Here is a 19,513-nt window from a genome sequence, read left to right as displayed (position 1 = left end):
GAGAGGAATTCAATTATTTCATTATCAGCAATAAGTGATTTTTCATACAAGTGTCCCAAACTGACAATACAATCTCGGTATAATTTCAGCAAAAAGATTCTAAATTGGACAATAAAAAAATATATTGCAAAAATCTTTTTCATTTTAGGTCACCTATATATTTGTCTCACTCTCTCTGTATACGTGTGTGTGTGTGTGTATGTTTTTTGTTTTGAGGCATGATTTCATTCTGTCACCCAGGCTGGAGTGCAGTGGCATGATTACAGCTCAATGCAGCCTCCACCTCCGAGGCTCAAGTGATCCTCCCACCTCAGCCTCCCGAGTAGCTGGGACTACAGGCGTGCACTACCAGCCAGCTAATTTTTGCATTTTCTTTTAGATACAGGGTTTTGTCATGTTGCCCAGGCTGGTCTCAAACCCCTGGGCTCAAGCAATCCACCTGTCTTGGCCCCTCAAAGTGCTAAGATTACAGGCATGAGCCACAGAGCCCAGCTGTCACCTATATATTTCTAAAAGAAGCAGTTATTTTGACCGGTGCTATCAGACATTCCTAAAAGATATTAGTTCAAGTACGAACATCTTTTGGGAGTCACAGAAATTATAAACTTATAGTTCACTTCTCTGCATTATTTCTCCATTTGATATAAATCAGTAACAAGACACTTTCCAAGTTTTAGAAAGTAATTTGGTTTCCCTATATAATGTTTCCTATTGAATCATATAATTTCAAAGCTTTATAATAGTTATTCCATTTAAGTATTAATTTAAGTACTTTAAATATGATATACATTCATATTGATTAAATAGTCTATATATCTGCTCAAAGACTGTAACGTATTATCACAGGAATATTTAGAAAATCTCCTTGGACAATATTCCCTTTCAACTAGAATATATAGCATTTGTGTACTCTCTCGGCAGAACAAATGCAGTCTGATTTAAAATAAAATTGTTTTTTTTGTTTGCTCAAGAACCTATCTTTTTTAAAATTCCAAAAACAGCAATAAGCACTATAGACATGTGGTAGCATGTACATAAAGTGACTCTGGTACCGTCAGATTGCTGAATTTGCATGGATTTCTAATGTCTACTCAGTGCTCTTCGTCCTAAGCGATTTGGTTCAGGATTAACCACCTCACATTAAGCTCCATCTGTTGACCAAAGCTTGACCAGCTTTACAAACTCAAACAATAACAAAATCATTTGATTGCAGAGTTCCACTCCATATTTACTCATTTACTATAGTTGGTAGTTTTTAAATACTTGGATTACAATCCTCCTTTAAAGTAAAATAGAAACATCAAGAGATTTTTTTTTTAAAAAAGACATAAATAACATGAAAAGTGCTCAGCCTTCAGACACGCACACACTAGCATGTGCATGTCTGCACACAAAACAATTTTCTACAATCATATGTGTGGAATGTTTTTATTGGAGAGATTATTTTTAGATACTGACTGGCTGCCTACATGGCAACAAATGGCATGTTATTGCAAAGCAGAATGACACACTAAGAAACGCAAAAGTACCAATCCAATGGTTTTCATGAGCCATGACAAATGGCATGTTTCACTCTGCTAGAGAAAAATTACAACTTCGGCAGTAGCATTTCTGCCACATGAACCACAACAGTTGGTCAAGCCAGTCCTGAGAAACTGCAAGGCCAAGGTTGGGACCCACCCATCTCTTATGAAGAAAAGCCACTGTCCCCAGCTGCTTCCTGGGCTCAGACATCCACCAGGAGAGGAGACAGTCCTGGTGGCCCCATCTCATGGCAAGGTGGCCAACCCTGCTACATGAGCCCCACAGGGCTGGCAGAGGCCTGGGGCCACCTAGGGAGCAGGGGAGAAGCGCTTCGCATCCAGAATAACAAGGTATTAACGAAGCCACAAGGTCATTCAAGAGTAAAGAAACATATAGACCCTTCGTTTAAAGTCATCAACACCATGCAAGTTAAGAAACAGAAACTTAGGCTGCAGTCGAAACAGCCTTGGGGCAACCTAGAAATTCCCAGAAGTTAAACAGCTAGAACGCCCTGCCTTCCCCCAGCACGCCACATCCCCGTGATGCCAATCCAGGCACGTTTTCAGAAGAGCTACAACCGGACAGGTACTTGCGTCTTCCAAAGAAAGTGCCGACCAGGATGGGGCAGAAACAGAACTTGCCTGCTGGTCAAGTCTCAGCCAACCAAGTGGTATAAAGAAGGGCCCGTGTCACCTGCCAGCTCCCGGCACACTCCTGAGGCCTCATCTCACTCTGCTGGCTCAAGGCTCCTGCCAGTACAACTCGAGTTCCCTTCCCAAATTTTCTTCTAGGCAAGAAGACAGGGCACTGAAGCCAGCACAACTATCTCCCCCTCAAGCCCCTGCAAACTCACCACCAGCAAGTCCTTCTCAACGTGAAAACAAACAGCTTCTACTAACTGTCACTCTACGTATACTGAGAAATCCAGATTTTGAAGATTTAGAGTATTAGAATTTTTACTTATATTTATATTGATACATATTCTGCTTTCTGGAAATAACCATACATAACACTCACACACTACAAAACATAGACACTAATTATTTTATATTTTACATATATGTAATATACACATTATACATATTACATATAATGTGTACGGTATATTTCACACATACATAAAACATCTTATATGTAATATATATTATATATCTTATATGTATTTTACATATATAAAACATCTTATATATTATACATATAAAACACCCTCTATATAAGATCTTATATCTTCTTAAGATACCTTATATCTTAATATTTTATATAAGATGCTTATATACATATATGCATAATATATATGTTTTATAATGTACATATGTATAATATATAAGATGTTTTATATATGTATCTATTACATGTATAAAATATCTATATAAGGTATATATATAAAATGACTGAATGTTTACATCCTATGTAATTGTCTTGCTGTTCCTAGTGCATCAAAAAAGACAAAGAAATGTGTATATCCTATGTCTTTTTTGATGCACTAGAACAGCAAGACAATGCATAGCCCAAGTGAACAGTTCAGCACTGGAAACCATCACTGAAAATATGGCTATAACCTGTAAACTAGAGTTCCTCACCTTCATACATTTGACTTCCTTTCCCCTCCTTTTTTTTTTTTGAGACAGAGTCTTGCTCTGTCTCCCACGCTGGAATGCATTGGTGCAATCTTGGCTCACTGCAACCTCCTCCCGGATTCAAGTGATTCTCCTGCCTCAGCCTCCCTTAGTAGCTGGGACTACAGGCACGTGCCACCACGCCCAGCTAATTTTTTGTATTTTTAGTAGAGACGGGATTTCACTGTGTTAGCCAGGATGGTCTCAATCTCCTGACCTCGTGATCCGCCTGCCTCGGCCTCCCAAAGTACTGGGATTACAGGTGGGAGCCACCATGCCCAGTCCCTTTCCTCCTATGTTTGGGAGCACATTACGCATGCCCATTCCAGGGGTGGAAAAATCAAGAGAACTAGAACCATTCCTTCTCAGGACCACAGGAAGACAGAATCATGATGGGAGACAATAGTTACATGAATAAAACAGAAGGCTAGGAACAGAAAAAAAAGAAACATTATGTCAAGATACAGGATTGCAGCTGCTTAAAACAATGAGTATTTAAAAAAAAAAAAGAGAAGAGAATAGTAGAGAAGAATGTATTTGTGGAGGAAAGGCAAGGATAACCATCCATTCAGAGGTGGGCTCAAGTTTGTAAAGATCTTAGAACATTGTCTGGCATTCAGAAGGTGCTAAATTAAGTATCTGATACATTTAGAAATTTGGGGAGAGCATCAGGAAGAATAGCTAATGGATGAGGGGCTTAAGACCTAGGTGATGGGATGGCATGTGCAGCAAGCCACCATGGCACACGTTTACCTACGTAACAAACCTGCACATCCTGCACAGGTACCACTAAACTTATAAAGTTGGAAGGAAAAAAAAAACAAAACAAAACATAAGTCAAGCAAATAATTCCTACGAGGAAAAAAACTTTAGAAATTTAGAAAATCCACTCATTCCAGCAAATTTTTAAAAATTGTTTGGCTGGTGTGTTCTAGGCATTGGAGATGGAGCTTACATTCCAATTCAGGGGGAGAAAATAAGAAACAAATATACAAGTGAATAGACAGTATCGCAGGTGGTGATGGAGTCTATGAAACATAACGAAGGTAAGGGTGGACTAAGGAGTACCTGCGGGTTATAATTACATCAGGTATTCGGGGGCAGCCCGATGGATTAACATTAAAGGAGAAACCCTAAGGAGGTGAGAAACAGAACCAGCCCCCTGCGTTCTAGTGTCTTAATACGTTATTGGGTGAGTGAACACCTGATTTAATTTGGAAAGATTTCAAAGGATTAATGAGACCCACAATCTTACTGAAGAATTTGTCTCACAAAAAAAAAAAAAAAAAAAAAAGAATTTCTTAAGAGAGATTCCTGAACTATCAAAAGTCACCTCTATGTGCAACAATTAGCAGGGTATTAGTCGTGCAAAGTGTACAGCAGGAAAGAAAACTAAGTTTACAGAATGGGATTATTGGCTGGGCTCAGGAGCTCACACCTGTAATCCCAGCAATTTGGGAGGCTGAGGCAAGCAGATCACTTGAGGCCAGGAGTTCAAGACTAGCCTGGCCAACATGGTGAAATCCCGTCTCTACGACAAACACAAAAATTAGCCAGGCATGGTGGCATGCGCCTGTAATCTCAGCTACTCAAGAGGCTGAGGCATGAGAATCCACTGCACTCCAGTCTGGATGACATCTTATATAAAATAAAATAAAATAAAATAAAAATAAATAAAATAAAAAGCCAGGGAGGGGCAGGGGATTTTTTTTTTTTTTTTTTTTTTTTTTTGGAGACTGAGTCTTGCTCTGTCATCCAGGCTGGAGTGCAGTGGAGCGATCTTGGCTCACTGCAAACTCTGCCTCCCGGGTTCACGCCATTCTCCTGCCTCAGTCTCCCAAGTAGCTGGGACTACAGGCGCCTGCCACCACACCCGGTTAATATTTTTTTGTATTTTTAGTAGAGACAGGGTTTCACCATGTTAGTCAGGATGGTCTTAATCTCCTGACCTCGTGATCTGCCCACCTCGGCCTCCCAAAGTGTTGGGATTACAGGCGTGAGCCACCGCGCCCGGCTGGGGACGGGGGCAGTTATTTTTACGCAACTTTTCCTGAAAGAAACAAGGGCCACAATACTGTAACAAGATGTTTTTCTAAAAATCACAAGTTGGCATAAACCGAGTTACTTTAATGGAGCATAAAGCACGGAAAAGGAGGTAAGGAATGAGCAAAACACAGAGGATTAACAGACAAGAAATCCGCTTGGATAAAATGATACCTGAGAACAAACGCTTCCTGTTCTAGAAGTACAAACCGCTGGTCACATGGTGAACTGGATTGGCGTGGGGGCAGAACAAAGGAAACTGATCAATACGACTGAAAAAATTACTTGGAGAAGGGGCTTATACACAAGATTTATTTTATTACAAGTCATTAGGAACCTCTAGTCTTAAAACCTAACTTTTCCAACTGAAGGGAAATTAAAATGAAAAAAAAAATCATAATCGATAGATGACACACTGAGTATTCTCAAGCATCTTCCTCTCACACTAGCTTGGCATTTCTTCTAGAGTGGAGGTTCTCAATCTCCTCCCCACCCCTGCCACTGCCGGGGACACTTGACAACACCTGGAGAGATTTTTGGTTGTTAGAATTTGGGGGAGAGGAGAAGGGTGCTACCTGGCACTAAATGGGCACAGGCCAGGAATGCTGCCAAACATCAAAGTAATACCCAATACTACCCAAAATGTCAATAGTACGCTTTAGAAATGTCCTGAGACACCAAACAACCAGATGTCTACACAGACACTAAGAAAAAATGATGACAACAAGCCAATGCCTGTAAGGAAAACTTCTCCTAAAACATAAAAACATCTTTCAGCTGGGTGCGGTGGCTCACGCTTGTAATCCCAGCACTTTGGGAGGTCAAGACAGGCAAATCACGAGGTCAAGAGATTGAGACCAGCCTGGCCAACATGGTGAAACCCCGTCTCTACTAAAAATACAAAAACTAGCCGGACGCAGTGGCGAGCGCCTGTAGTCCCAGCTACTCAGGAAGCTGAGGCTGGAGAATTGCTTGAACCCGGGAGGTGGAGGATGCAGTGAGCTTAGATCGAACCACTACCTACCAGACTGGGCAATAGAGCAAGACTCTGTCTCAAACAAAACAAAACAAAACTTTCAAAAACAATCGAAGAAATAAAAATACTGAATAGAGGTAAACAAAATCAGCATGACAGTATTATGGCATATTATATTGATTCGCTTTTATTTGACCCCAGTTAAGGAGCAGGAGGATGATTTCTAGGAATTGGAGTTCACTTACATTTTTGAGATTTTCTAACTGTACTGCATTAATTATGGTCAAACAATATGGTCCACATTATCTCTGTTTCTGAGACTATTCCTTTGCTCCTTCCTGGCCTAGGATCTTGCATCTCTTCCCAGGTCTGGGCAACTATCTTCCTGCTACTCTCCTCCTTGGAGTCTCAGCTCAAACATTATCCTCTCGGAAGACACCAACGGTCTTGCCCAGAGGCACCCCTGCCACTCTCTTCCTTCTTCTATCACGTGTGTGTCCTCATTGCTCCTTATGACACATTATAATCACTTATCCATTATCTTGTTGAAAAGCCATCACATTCCCACCCTGGAACCTCTTGGTCAGGATCTTTCTTTCACACTCTTCTGACCACAACCCACAGGGAGACATGTTTTTCCCTGTGAACTACTGTAGTTCAACAAAAGTTTCCTAACACAACACTTAGCATCACAACGTTTGATGCTTCCCCATATTTTATATCCTATTTCATTTCTTTTAAATGCCAGCTATGACCCTCTCAGTTGACTTCACACCTCACTACTCTGAGGCAGGAACCATTACCATCTTGTCCCCAGTACTCAGTCCTGGCAGACTCAACAAATACTGAAGGAATGGTCCTCCCCTTAAAATGGGTATTATATATATAGAAAGGCAGAGTGGACAGCTGGATGCAGTGGCGTGTGCCTGGAATCCCAGCTATTCAGGAGACTGAGGCACGAAAATCACTTGAGCCCAGGAGGCGGAGGTTGCAGTGTGCTGAGATCATGTCATTGAACTCCAATCTGGACAAGACAGGGAGACCCTGTCTCAAAAAACAAAACCAGGCTGGGCATGGTGGCGCATGCCTGTAATCCCAGTACTTTCGGAAGCCAAGGCAGGCAGATCACTTGAGGTCAGGAATTCGAGACCAGCCTGGCCAACATGGTGAAACCTTGTCTCTACTAAAAATACAAATATTAGCCGGGCATGGTGGTGGGTGCCTGTAATCCCAGCTACTCGGGAGGCAGAGGCACAAGAATCACTTGAACCCGGGAGGCAGAGGTTACAGTGAGCCAAAATTGCACCACTGCACTCTAGCCTGGGTGATACAGAGGGAGACTCAGTCTCAAAAAATAAATTAAAAAAAAAAAAGAAGAGTGGAATAAGAGGCAAACACAGCCTTAGAATCATTTCTAGCTGGATTGACCTCTCCTAGATCTATGCTACCTGCAACTGAAGGACAACAAACAAGATTTTCATTTCTCTGGCCCAGTATTTCCTCCATCTGTAAAATAAGGATGATGATCAGAGACAACTCATAGAATTACCGCGAAAACTAAGGAAAATAATGTAGGTAAAAGTCACAGCGACTGGCATACAATACAATAAAAGGTAGCAATTCCTATCAGGGGAACAGAATACAAAGAACAACACAGAACATTCTGCGAGGAAAAAGCAAGAGTCGCAGGAAGTGCGGCGGGAGGAGCGCAGGCTCTGAAGATGAGAGAACACAGTCTCCAGAACAGCTCCTGTGCGGGAGGAGGGAGCGGGCCAAGGGAAGCTGCGTGTGCAATCCCCATGTTTTATGACAACCTTGCCTGTAAGCGCTCTGATGAAAAGCTATTTGTCATAACACTTTCTTCTCCTATTTTAATCCCTTTGCACGAAGTTGGCTGGCCTTGTTTAGATTTTGCCTGGAATTCCACATTGTTTCTGGGGATGTCTCTCTTATTTTCCGCCTTTCATTTATTGGCTTTTTAATTCATGAATCAAAGTAATGATCAATGACAAAGGTTGTTAAGACATCTGCCTCCTGACATGTGGCTGAGATGAGCAATCACGTAAACAAAAATGAGCTTATGTTCGGCTTCACTGACTGTGCTTTCAATGACTGGTGTATACGCTCTCAAGCTCCATGATTATTTTGTACTGAGTAAGTAATTTATACTTTTATGATGTTCCTTTGCAACCAAGAAGAGTCTAAGAAGAAAACAATCCACCTAACTGAAAATCTGCCTTTTCCTATTGTTTTTGTTGATGCTTTACAAGACTGGAGGAAGTATTTGGGGCATGAAAACATCAAGTCCCCTAGGAAGTTTCCTGGGAACCTAATCAAAAGCAAATGTATACATGCCTACTCTGCTAGTGTGCAGGGGAAACAAACGGCAATAGTGCCCTGTTTTCAGTTCAAACTTGTCAGAGGTTTGGCACTCTAATTACACGGCCTAGGGGTTAACATTACGGTTTATTTTTTATTTTTTTTGAGACAGAGCCTCCCTGTCACCCAGGCTGGAGTGCAGTGGTGCAGTCTCAACTCACTGCAACCTCCTCTTGGGTTCAAGTAATTCTCCTGGCTCAGCCTCTAAAATAGCTGGGGTTACAGGCGTGCATCACCACGCCTGACTAATTTTTGTGTTTTTAGTAGAGACAGGGTTTCACCATGATGGCCAGGCTGGTCTTGACCTCTCGTACTCAAGTGATCCACCCTCCTTGGCTTCCCAAAGTGCTGGGATTACAGGCGTGCGCCACTGCGCCCAGTCAACGTTTTCTTTATATATACAACTGTTCTGCTACTTTGTTAGATAACTATGAAGTACAGATAACACAAAGATTGTTGTTTTCTTTTTCAACGACTCAACTAGTTTGTGAAATTAAGTCCTTTAACTATCATCAGGTTTTCAATGCCCAGTGTATCCTTTGGGTGACAAAACAAAATAAGAGGGCCAAGCAGAGGGAACGGGTTAAGTGCCAGTTGCATGCATCAGACATTGCTAATGTTACCTCATTTGGTCCTCAGAAGGGGAGGTAATACTGATGCTCATTTGTTTTATTTTTTTGCAACAGAGTCTCGCTCTGTCACCCAGGCTGGAGTGCAGTGGCGCGATCTCGGCTAACTGCAACCTCTGCCTCCCAGGTTCAAGCGATTCTCCTGCCTCAGCCTCCCAAGTAGCTGGAACTACAGGTGCCCGCCACCACGCCCGGCTAATTTTTTGTATTTTTAGTAGAGACGGGGTTTCGCCATGTTGGCCAGGATGGTCTCGATCTCCTGACCTCGGGATCTGCCTGCCTTGGCCTCCCAAAGTGCTGGGATTACAGGCATGAGCCACCACGCCCAGCCCTGATGCTCATTTTTAAAAGGATGAATTCACAGAGGATCAGAGAACTTAGGAAACTTACCCAACGGCACACAGCACGGGGAAGGTTCAATTTCTTGGTATCACAGGGAAGCATGCGTGGTAGAGCCAGACCTTCGAGGGTCACCTGTTCAGAGATGGCCTTTCAAATTCCAGCTCCGCCACTTGCTTACTGGCTATGAGTCCCTGGGCACATTCCTCAGCCTGAACTGATGTTCGAATGTATACGGTGAAGGCATTACTATCTCCGCGGCAGAGATGCTGAGGCATAGATTGGTGAGGGCGGCACACAGCTCACCCCTGCCTGGCCCAGGCTGCTGCTGCTACTGTCCAGTTAACCCTCCACCTTGATTGGGCTGCTCCTCTTTTAAACTGACAAGGAGAATGTGGAGTGATTACATCATGAAGATGCAGGCAAAGAGATCGCTGAGGGTGGATGCCCTGGAAATGGAGTCAATAGCAAAAAATATGTAATCCAAGCACTTTGGGAAGCCAAGGTCAGCATTTTGGATCACCTGAGGTTAGGAGTTCAAGACCATCCTGGCCAACATGGTGAAACCCCCGTCCATCTCTACTAAAAATTCAAAAGTTAGCTGTGAGTGGTGGCCCATGCCTGTAATCCCAGCTACCTGGAAGGCTGAGGCAGGGGAATTGCTTGAGGAACCCAGGAAGTGGACATTGCAGTGAACTGAGATCGCGCCACTGCACTCCAGCCTCGGCGACAGAGACTCTGTCTCAAAACAAACAAACAGCAAAGTATCCCAGTGGCCCTTCAAAGGAGAGAGCAGGGTAAAGAAGAAGGAGAAGCTGATTTTCCATCACTTTCCCGGTGTACTAGGTTTGTTTTGTTTTGAGACAGGGTCTCACTCTGTCACCCAGGCTGGCGTGAACTACAGTCTTGAACTCCTGGGCTCAAGCAATCCTCCCGCCTCAACCTCCCAAGTAACTGGGACTATAGGTGCACACCACCATGCCCAGCCCCAGTGTGCTAGGTTTAATCTCACTCATTTATTCCATTATTTTTCATTTATTTACTCTCTTTTAAGTTTCCTCAGTCACTCACGCCAGCCTGAGAGCTGGACCCTGGGAATACCCTGGGAATACGATGATGAATTAAACGGCCCCTCCCTGCAAAGAGTTTATAGTCACTGAGAGTTCTGAAAAATAAATAGGCAATCCAGACAGTGCCGTGGGGACTGTAATGGTGGAAATGCCCAGGGCACAACAGGGATGATCCATGTGGGAGAGGTGATGGCCAGGAGGGACACAGATGCAAGGGTGACGCGGTGTGGGGTGTCTGCGGTTGAGTGTGGCTGCAGCAGAGGCTGACTTGGGAAGGGCCCCCTGTGCCCTGGGTGCTGCCTGGCCTCTGACCTGAAGGACATGAAAGGCACATAAGTGTTTAGGGAGGGGACAGAGCCTTCTCTTCCTACTCATCATCATGGACAACACTAATATCAAACACAACACCAAGACTGTTTTTCTGGAGACAAGAGATAAAGAATAAATCTCACTGCAAGATGCAATTCAACAGAAACTCCACAGAAAAGCAATCTTCTGAATCCGCTTGAGGAGCAATTGCCACAAACACTGCTGTTTCCGAAATGGAAGGTTTCTTCCTGCCATCATGTACACAAATAGCGCACCCCCAAAAGTATCAGGGATGGTGCACACAACATCATAAAGCTGCTGGCAGACCAGTCTCTGAGCGGGAAATCCTAACCATCCAGCTCAAACCTTTCTGAGGGCGCCGCAGGGCTGCAGGCAGGCGAACAGGGTAAATCGAGAAGTCTGAAACACCCAGGGGCTAGTGGGCCAGCAGCACAGCTGCCGGTGGAGATGCAACACAACAAGCAGTGCAGACACAATGAACACACTTTCACGGTAACTACTCAGCAAACAGAAAGGCCTCGGTGATACCCAGGCCCGGACCACTCTTGGTAACTTAAGAGGAAAAGATTAACTGTCACACAGAGTTAGCTCAGTTGGGAGGAATGGCTAATACACACACACACGCGCGCGCGCACGCACACACACACTCGCACGCAAGAATATACTAGGATATTTATATATTAAGGAAAACCAGCCAGGCGCGGTGGCTCACACCTGTCATCCCAGCACTTTGAGAGGCCGAGGCAGATGGATCACTGAGGAGTTCGAGACCAGTCTGGCCAACATGGTGAAGCCCCTACTAAAAATCACAAAAATCAGCCGGGCATCATGGTGCACGCCTTTAGTCCCAGCTACTTGGGAGGCTAAGGTGGGAGAACTGCTTGAACCCAGGAGGCCGAGTTTGCAGTGAGTCGAGATTGTGCCACTGCACTCCAGCCTAGATGACAGAGGTAGACTCCATCTCAAAAAAAAAAAAAAAAAAAAAAAAAGGAAAACCAGACCTCAAATTTGTATTTATATGCAAGGTCAGAAACTGTGATTTCAGAGACTTATGTACAGATTTCTTTTAAATCCTAAACTCCAGTACTTTTTCATTCACAAAAGAAAACTTTCTGTATAATTTTTTAGGGAAATCTACTGCACAAAGAAAATCATCCTTGTTGTTTTCGTTATGCTAAGATGTGTAATTAGAACGATTTCTTGATTTCTTATACCCACTATGCAAGCCAAGTCTATCAAGAAAAAAAAAAGATGTTCAAACTCTTCGAGCCAGTCTTTCCACATTTAGGAATTTAGTGTGCAGAAAACAATCACTGTATAAAAATGGTTTTTTCGTTGTGGAGTTTTACTAAAATAAATTTGTAATAAAACTCTACTCTGCACATATGTAGTAAAATCGTAGGGTTATTTTTTTAAATAGACAACACACACACACACACACACACAGGGTGACTGTACTCTTGGGCCTTCATTCTTAAAACTTACATTTGCACAAAAACTTGCACACAAATATTTATAGCAGATTTCCAATTGGCAAAAGCTGAAAGAAGCCAATTCCTGGTTACATGCTATGTGATTCTATTCATAGAATATTCTTGAAATGACAAAATTACAGAGGATGAAGAACAGCTTGGTGGTTGCCGGAGGCTAAGGAGGGCACTGAGCAGGAGGGTAATGAGGACGGCTGTGAAGGACAACAGGAGGGTCCTGTGATGATGGAAATGACCTGTATCCACTGCGTCAATGTCAATATCCTGGTTGGGATATTACGCTCTGGTTTTGCAAGATATCACTGAGGGAAGCTGAGTAAAGGAGACATGGGATCAAAAGATGATATACAAGTGGCCAAAAAACATATGAAAACATGTTCAACATCACTAATGATCAGGAAACGCAAATCAAAACCACAGTGTGACACCACCTTACTCCTGCAGGAATGGCTACAATCAAAAAATTAAAAAATAATCAATGTTGTCATGGATACAGTGAACAGGGAACACTTCTACACTGCTGGTGGGAATGTAAACAAGTACAACCGCCATGGAAAATGGTGTGGAGATTCCTTAAAGAACTAAAAGTACATCTACCATTTGATCCAGCAATGCCACTACTGGGTATCTACCCAGAGGAAAATAAGTCATTATAGAAAAAAGATATTCGCACACACGCATGTTTATAGCAGCACAATTTGCAATTGCAAAAATGTGGAACCAGTCCAAATGCCCATCAATCAACGAGTAGATAAAGAAACTGTGGTATATATATACAATGGAATACTACTCAGCCATAAAAAGGAATGAATTAATGGCATTCGCAGCAACCTGGATGAGATTGGAGACTATTATTCTAAGTGAAGTAACTCAGGAATGTAAAAACAAACATCGTATGTTCTCACTCATATGTGGGAGCTAAGTTATGAGGATGCAAAGGCATAAGAATGACACAAACGACTTTGGGGAATCAATGGGAAAAGATGGGAAGGGGGTAATGGATAAAAGACTACTAATTGGGTGCAGTGTATACTACTCAGGTGATGGGTGCACCAAAATCTCTCTAATCACCACTAAAGAACTTATTCATATAACCAAACACCAACTGTTCCCCCAATAACCTACAGAAATAGAAAATTAAAATAAATAAATATATATATATCTCATAACTCCAACAATGCATGGCAAGTTTATAGGTTTTTGGGTGTGTTTTTGTTTGTTTGTTTATTTATTTTTGAGACACGTCTCACTTTGTCACCCAGCCTGGAGTGCAGTGGAGCAATCTCAGCTCACTGCAGCCTCCACTTCTTGGGTTCAAGTGATGTTCCCCGCTTTAGCCCCTCACCAGGTAGCTGGGATTACAGGTGCATGCCACCACACCCGGTTAACTTTTGTATTTTTCGTAGAGACAGGGTTTTGCCATGTTGTCCAGGCTGGTCTCAAACTCCTGAGCTCAAATGATCTGACCACTTCGGCCTCCCAAAGTGCTAGGATTACAGGTACCTGGCTTTGTAGGTGTTTTTAATGCTTTTCTATGACTCTTTCCCTAAGCTTGTATACACTTCTAGGCTTAAAAAGGAAATCAGTCCAATCAAAATCACCATCAGTGAATGTATCTGGATAAATAGAAGGGGTTTCATACATTTTTATAAAATGAGCATTGTAGAACAGCTTTCAAAAAAACAACAAAAACAAAACAAAAGATCTACCCGAGGAGTCACAAGCTCTCAGAAGGAAACAAGGGCTTCTCTAATAATCCACTGGTTTTAAACACAGTAAGTTTCAGGCTAGAGAAATTCAAGAAGCATGGACGGAACGCCCAATTCTTGGCTGCTTGCTCCTCAACTACCAGTGGATGAGCTCTCACCTCTGAGGCCCCTTTACTCCTGACCTCATGTCCTGGTCCTAATTTTAAGAGCCCCCTTTGGAGCCCTGTCTTCTCAGTCATAAGCCCAGATCCCTTCAGGCAACACAGCTATCACATGAACTTAAACCCTGCCGTAAACTCCGTTCCTACGACTCCGAAACACCTTGATGTTTCACAAGTATCTCAAAATGAAAACTGACCTCAGCATCTCCTTCTGTTCACCCTGTGGCTACTTCCTTACCCCTTCCTCAGGGAATGACACCTTTGCTGTCAGCTCCCCAAGCCAGAAACCAGAGTCAACCTAAAATCCCTCCATTGTCAACCACTGTAGCCACATCGCAAGTCCTTGGGATCAGATAATGACACCACCTAGAATCCACCTTCTCTCCCCTTCCTCCTCCTGCCTCTACTGGGGCTCCAGTACTCACATCTTTCAACCCACACCTCTACAACTGCCTCCAAATTCATCTCTCTGCTTCTAGCATCCTGTGGCATAAAGCCAACGTTTCTCAAATTAGAGTCCAAGACACGTTTCTTTAAATTTTGAACTTTAATTTTAATGACATTTAAAATTATATTTTACTAGTTTTGGGTGTTTTTTTTGTTTTGTTTTGTTTTGTTTTGTTTTTGTTTTTTTTGAGATGGAGTCTCGCTCTGTCGCCCAGGCTGGAGTGCAGTGGCACGATCTGGGCTCACTGCAACCTTCGCCTCCCAGGCTCAAGCGATTCTCCTGCCTCAGACTCCTGAGTAGCTGGACAGGTGTGCGCCACCACACCCGTATAATTGTTGTATTATTAGTAGAGATGGGGTTTCACCATGTTGGCCAGGCTGGTCTCAAACTCCTGACCTGGTGATTTGCCCACCTCAGCCTCCCAAAGTGCCGGGAACAAACGTGAGCCACCGTGCCTGGACACTTTACTAGTTTTAATGACAATTTTTCTTGGCCTTAATAATGTAGAATTGAAAGGTATTTTCAGAGATAAGACTTTGGTTTCTTTGGTTGCTGTTTCCGAAAACAGGACTGACTAGAATCTTTCCTCGTTCAAGGGAAACTGCTCAGGTTTGTGCAACATGAGCTTTGGCGGTGCTTAACTCCACTCTGCACCTCACTGGCAGAGCAGTCTTAACTTGTTCCAGTTACTCTGCTCTCCAGTCCCTAGTTTCCTCACCTATAGCATAAGAGTAATCCAAACGGCTATGTTTCTTACTGCAAACAGAGTGAGCTCATGCACATAAGTATCGTGCACCTTTAGCACAGTTCTTGGTACTGTGTAAGCAACTCTGATATTTCAGTTACTCATATTACTGTTATCAGTGATGTAATCTGGCTATACCCTGATTGGAATTCTGACAGTTGGTTCCCAATCACTTCAAGGATAAAGTATCAATTATGAATGTGGTTTCTCTGCCAGGCCCTCCCTGAGCGCCCCATTGCTTCACCTGCCAAGCTGACCCCATATGCATCACATTAACTTTGAGTCCCTGTAAGGGTTAACTCTCCTAGGGTCTGTCTGTCTTTCCTTCCTTGGCTGAGCACACCCTTCCAGTCACCCCTCTTCTGAGCTCCCCCGCCACATCTAGTCTGAATGGGCCAGCCTTCTCTCCCACAGTACCTTGGACAGAAACCTCTCAGGTCACTTACATTCTATTATAACCTCGCCTTTCTTACCCCTGCCTCGTAATCATCAATCAAGGAGACAAACTTCCAGCTCATATGCCAAAGTGGCTGATTTCCTGGTACACCATGATGAGGATCTGGAACTGCATGTGGGTAGATGGGGACGTCAAGAGGAAATCCTGGTGTCTACAATAGCGGGTGGGGGGGGGGACCACCTCTCACCACCCTTGTACGGGACCAATCTGTGGGGACTAGGACTTGTCTCACAGAAACTTGTGGGTTCTCACTGTCTCATCAAATGCCTGGAACTAACGGCTGCTTAATAATTTTCTGCTAAAGGGATGAACATCAGCTACCACGTATGGTACTAAGACTATATGATGAGGACTTTACATTTGTCATCTAAAACCAGCTCCAAAGACTGGGTCATAAATCAATACTTTGCATTTACAGGTCACCTTGAAACTGTCTTAAACTAAATAATAGGACAGTAATTCCTTGGCAGCCCTTAAGTGAAATGAAAAAGACGTATTCAAACCAAATATGAATACATCTCTCAGTTCTAAACAAAAATCAATGGAATGAGTCCTAGCTTTAAGCACTATGTGTTTTCCAAGCCATTTTTGGCAGATGAACACATTTCCAAGTGCCAGTTAAGAATTTAGAGACAACAGCCGGGCGTGGTGGCTCACGCCTGTAATCCCCTCACTTTGGGAGGCCAAGGCAGGCGGATCACAAGGTCAGGAGTTCAAGACTAGCCTCGATAACACAGTGAAACTTATCTCTACTAACAATACAAAACTTAGCCGGGGGTAGTGGCACACGCCTGTAACCCCAGCTACTCGAGAGGCAAGTCAGAACTCCTTGAACCCAGGAGATGGGGATTGCAGTAAGCCGAGATCACGCCACTGCACTCCAGCCTGGGCGACAGAGTGAGTCTCTGTCTCGGTGGGGGGTAGGGGGTGGGGAAGTATTTAGAGATAACACACAAGGTATTTATTAATCCAGTGAACAAAAACAGAATCGGGAATCGGGGCCTGGCGCGGTGGCTCACGCCTGTAATCCCAGCACTCTGGAAGGCCAAGGTGGGCAGATCACCTGAGGTCAGGAGCTCGAGATCAGCCTGGCCAACATGATGAAACCCCATCTCTACTAAAAAATACAAAATTAGCCTGGCGTGGTGGAGTATGCCTATTATCCCAGCTACTCGGGAGGCTGAAGCACAAGAATAGCTTGAATGCGAGAGGCAGAGGTTCCCGTGAGCTGCGATCGCACCAAAGTCATTTTTGGCTGGTTTTTTTTTTTGGTGAGATGTATACAAAGATAGCAATATGTTTGTTAGCTTGGCTCAAACTTATGGTACAAAAACTAGAAGAAATCACAACAACCAGAAGATAACAAGACACATCAGCTCAGAATATGAAATAATTATCTCCTCACACTCTTCCTGTCCACCAACCCCATCCCCCCCGTCAAGGAAATCTGTAGAAATATCAGGAAAACACTCTTTGAATTAATGGAAGGATTAGGTAAAGGCAGAAGTAAAGAAAGAAGAAAGACCAAAAAAAAAAAAAAAAAAAAAAGTAGATTACTAATTAAGGAGGGCAAAGGTCTCTTTTAAAAAAAAGACATTTTTGGTAACAAAAACATTAATACCATACTCTGAGATAAGTTTTCCCAGCACACAGATCATGATCAAAATAAGGTCACTTGTTCCCCCTACTCCTCCCAAATGTGTCAACAAGAAATTGCTGTGTTTTTGTAAATGTCTGTGAAAGCAAAGGATGTAAAAGCCCTGCACATCTTGTACCGGAAATCTGGTCTGAATATCTAAGAGCCAGAGGATTTGAGGGTTAGGGAAACTGATGGGAATCGGGTTGAAACCTCCTAAGAACAAAGGTTAGGAGAGATAGCGGCATGCTATTGCAAGTATCCTCATTCCCTGCCTAACTTCTCATCCCCCTCCCAAAAAGAGTGTCTGGAGATTCTTTATTTCTGGTGATATCCTTGTAGTCTTGTCTATTCAAATTTGCATTTTAGAATGTGATAGAATCAAAACACAGTATAAGGACAAAGGGGCTCTTGCACTCTTTCACTAGATACCAAATGGTCACTATTCCTATGAGAGAACAGCTCCTCCTCCACTGTTACAGACAAAAATAGTAAACATTTAACCCCCATTCCTACTTTGATTATAACCCACCTCCAAAGGTTTGCATCTTTATCCATCAACTTCATCTCATTTTCTACATTCCAGGGTCAAAGATAATGAAGAAGGCCAACACCAAAAACTCAATGACTACACATGTGCCCAAGAAGATGGGCAGCTGGAAACTGATGAAAATACGATGATGAACATGGACCAAGTGGTATACAGCCCCTACCTTGTGGATATCTGAAAACTGGGAAAAGCTGTATCACCCTCAGAGCAGTCACGTCCTTCAGAGACTTTGAGATTTGTATCGGGATTTTTTTAAAACTTAAAATTGTTCTCTGCTCTCTTGATAGTTATACTTAGGCCTTTTGAAAGTATATGAGTTAATTCATGGCTGCTGGGAATGTAAAATGGTACAGACGCTTGGGAAAACACTCTGGCCATTCTTTGAAAGGCTAAATACAGTTAGCATACGATCCAGCAATTCACTCCTGGATATACACCCAAGAAAAATAAAAACGTATGTCCACACAAAAAGGTTACCATGAATGTTCCTACCAGCATTTTTCCTATTAGCCAAAAGTGGAAATAACCCAAATGTCCGAAACAGATGATGGATAAACATAATGTGGTATAATTATACCAGGGAATATTATTTGGCACTAAAACGATGCACTGACAGGCAGGGAGAGGTGGCTCATGCCTGTAATCCCAGCACTTTGGGAGGCTGAGGCGGGCGGATCACTTGAGGTCAGGAGTTTTGAGACCAGCTTGACCAACATGGAGAAACCCCATCTCTACTAAAAATACAAATTTAGCCGGGCGTGGCGGCGGAGGCCTGTAATCCCAGCTACTTGGAAGGCTGAGGCAGGAGAATTGCTTAAACCCAGGAGGCACAGGTTGTGGTGAGCCAAGATCGCACCATTGCACTCCAGTCTGGGCAACAAGAGTGAAACTCCATCTCAAAAAAAAAAAGACATACTGACAAGCCTTGTAAATATGCTAAGTGAAAGAGTCCAGACACAAAAGGCTAAAGGCTATATATTATTATATGTTTCCATTTATATACTATGTCCAGAATAAGCAAATTCATAGAGACAGAAAGTAGATTAGTGGTTGCCAGGGGTTAGGAGGAGGGTTATAGGCACTGCTAACAGGTACAAGGGTTTCTTTTGGGGTGATGAAAATGTTCTAAATTTGACTGTGGTGATGACTGTACAACTCTGTAAATATACTAAAAAAGTTGCTGAACGGTACACTTTGAGTAAATTCTGTGGTTTGTGGGTTACATCTCAATAAAACTGTTGTTATTATTTTTTTAAATACACATGAGTTAGGCACTTAGCACAGAACCCAACGAATGCAAGGCGTTTGATATATCCTGGTGCCTTTCCCTCACTGGCAAACTGAGCCCACCTCAAATACAGGCATGCCTCGTTTAATTCACAGACACTGCATCTTCTTACAAATCGAGGGT

General features: G+C 43.1%; 1 protein-coding gene across 2 annotated transcripts in view; it reads right to left on the bottom strand.

The window, feature by feature from the left end:
* The window catches only part of LOC105492331 (myosin X), a 276,819-nt gene that overhangs the window by 157,450 nt on the left and 99,856 nt on the right, over window positions 1-19,513 (bottom strand). The window lies entirely within an intron of this gene.

The sequence above is a fragment of the Macaca nemestrina genome, chromosome 6 (assembly GCF_043159975.1).
Source record: "Macaca nemestrina isolate mMacNem1 chromosome 6, mMacNem.hap1, whole genome shotgun sequence".
Lineage (NCBI taxonomy): Eukaryota > Metazoa > Chordata > Mammalia > Primates > Cercopithecidae > Macaca > Macaca nemestrina.
Note: the sequence above shows the minus strand (reverse complement) of the source record. Positions and strands in the feature narration are given on the sequence as shown.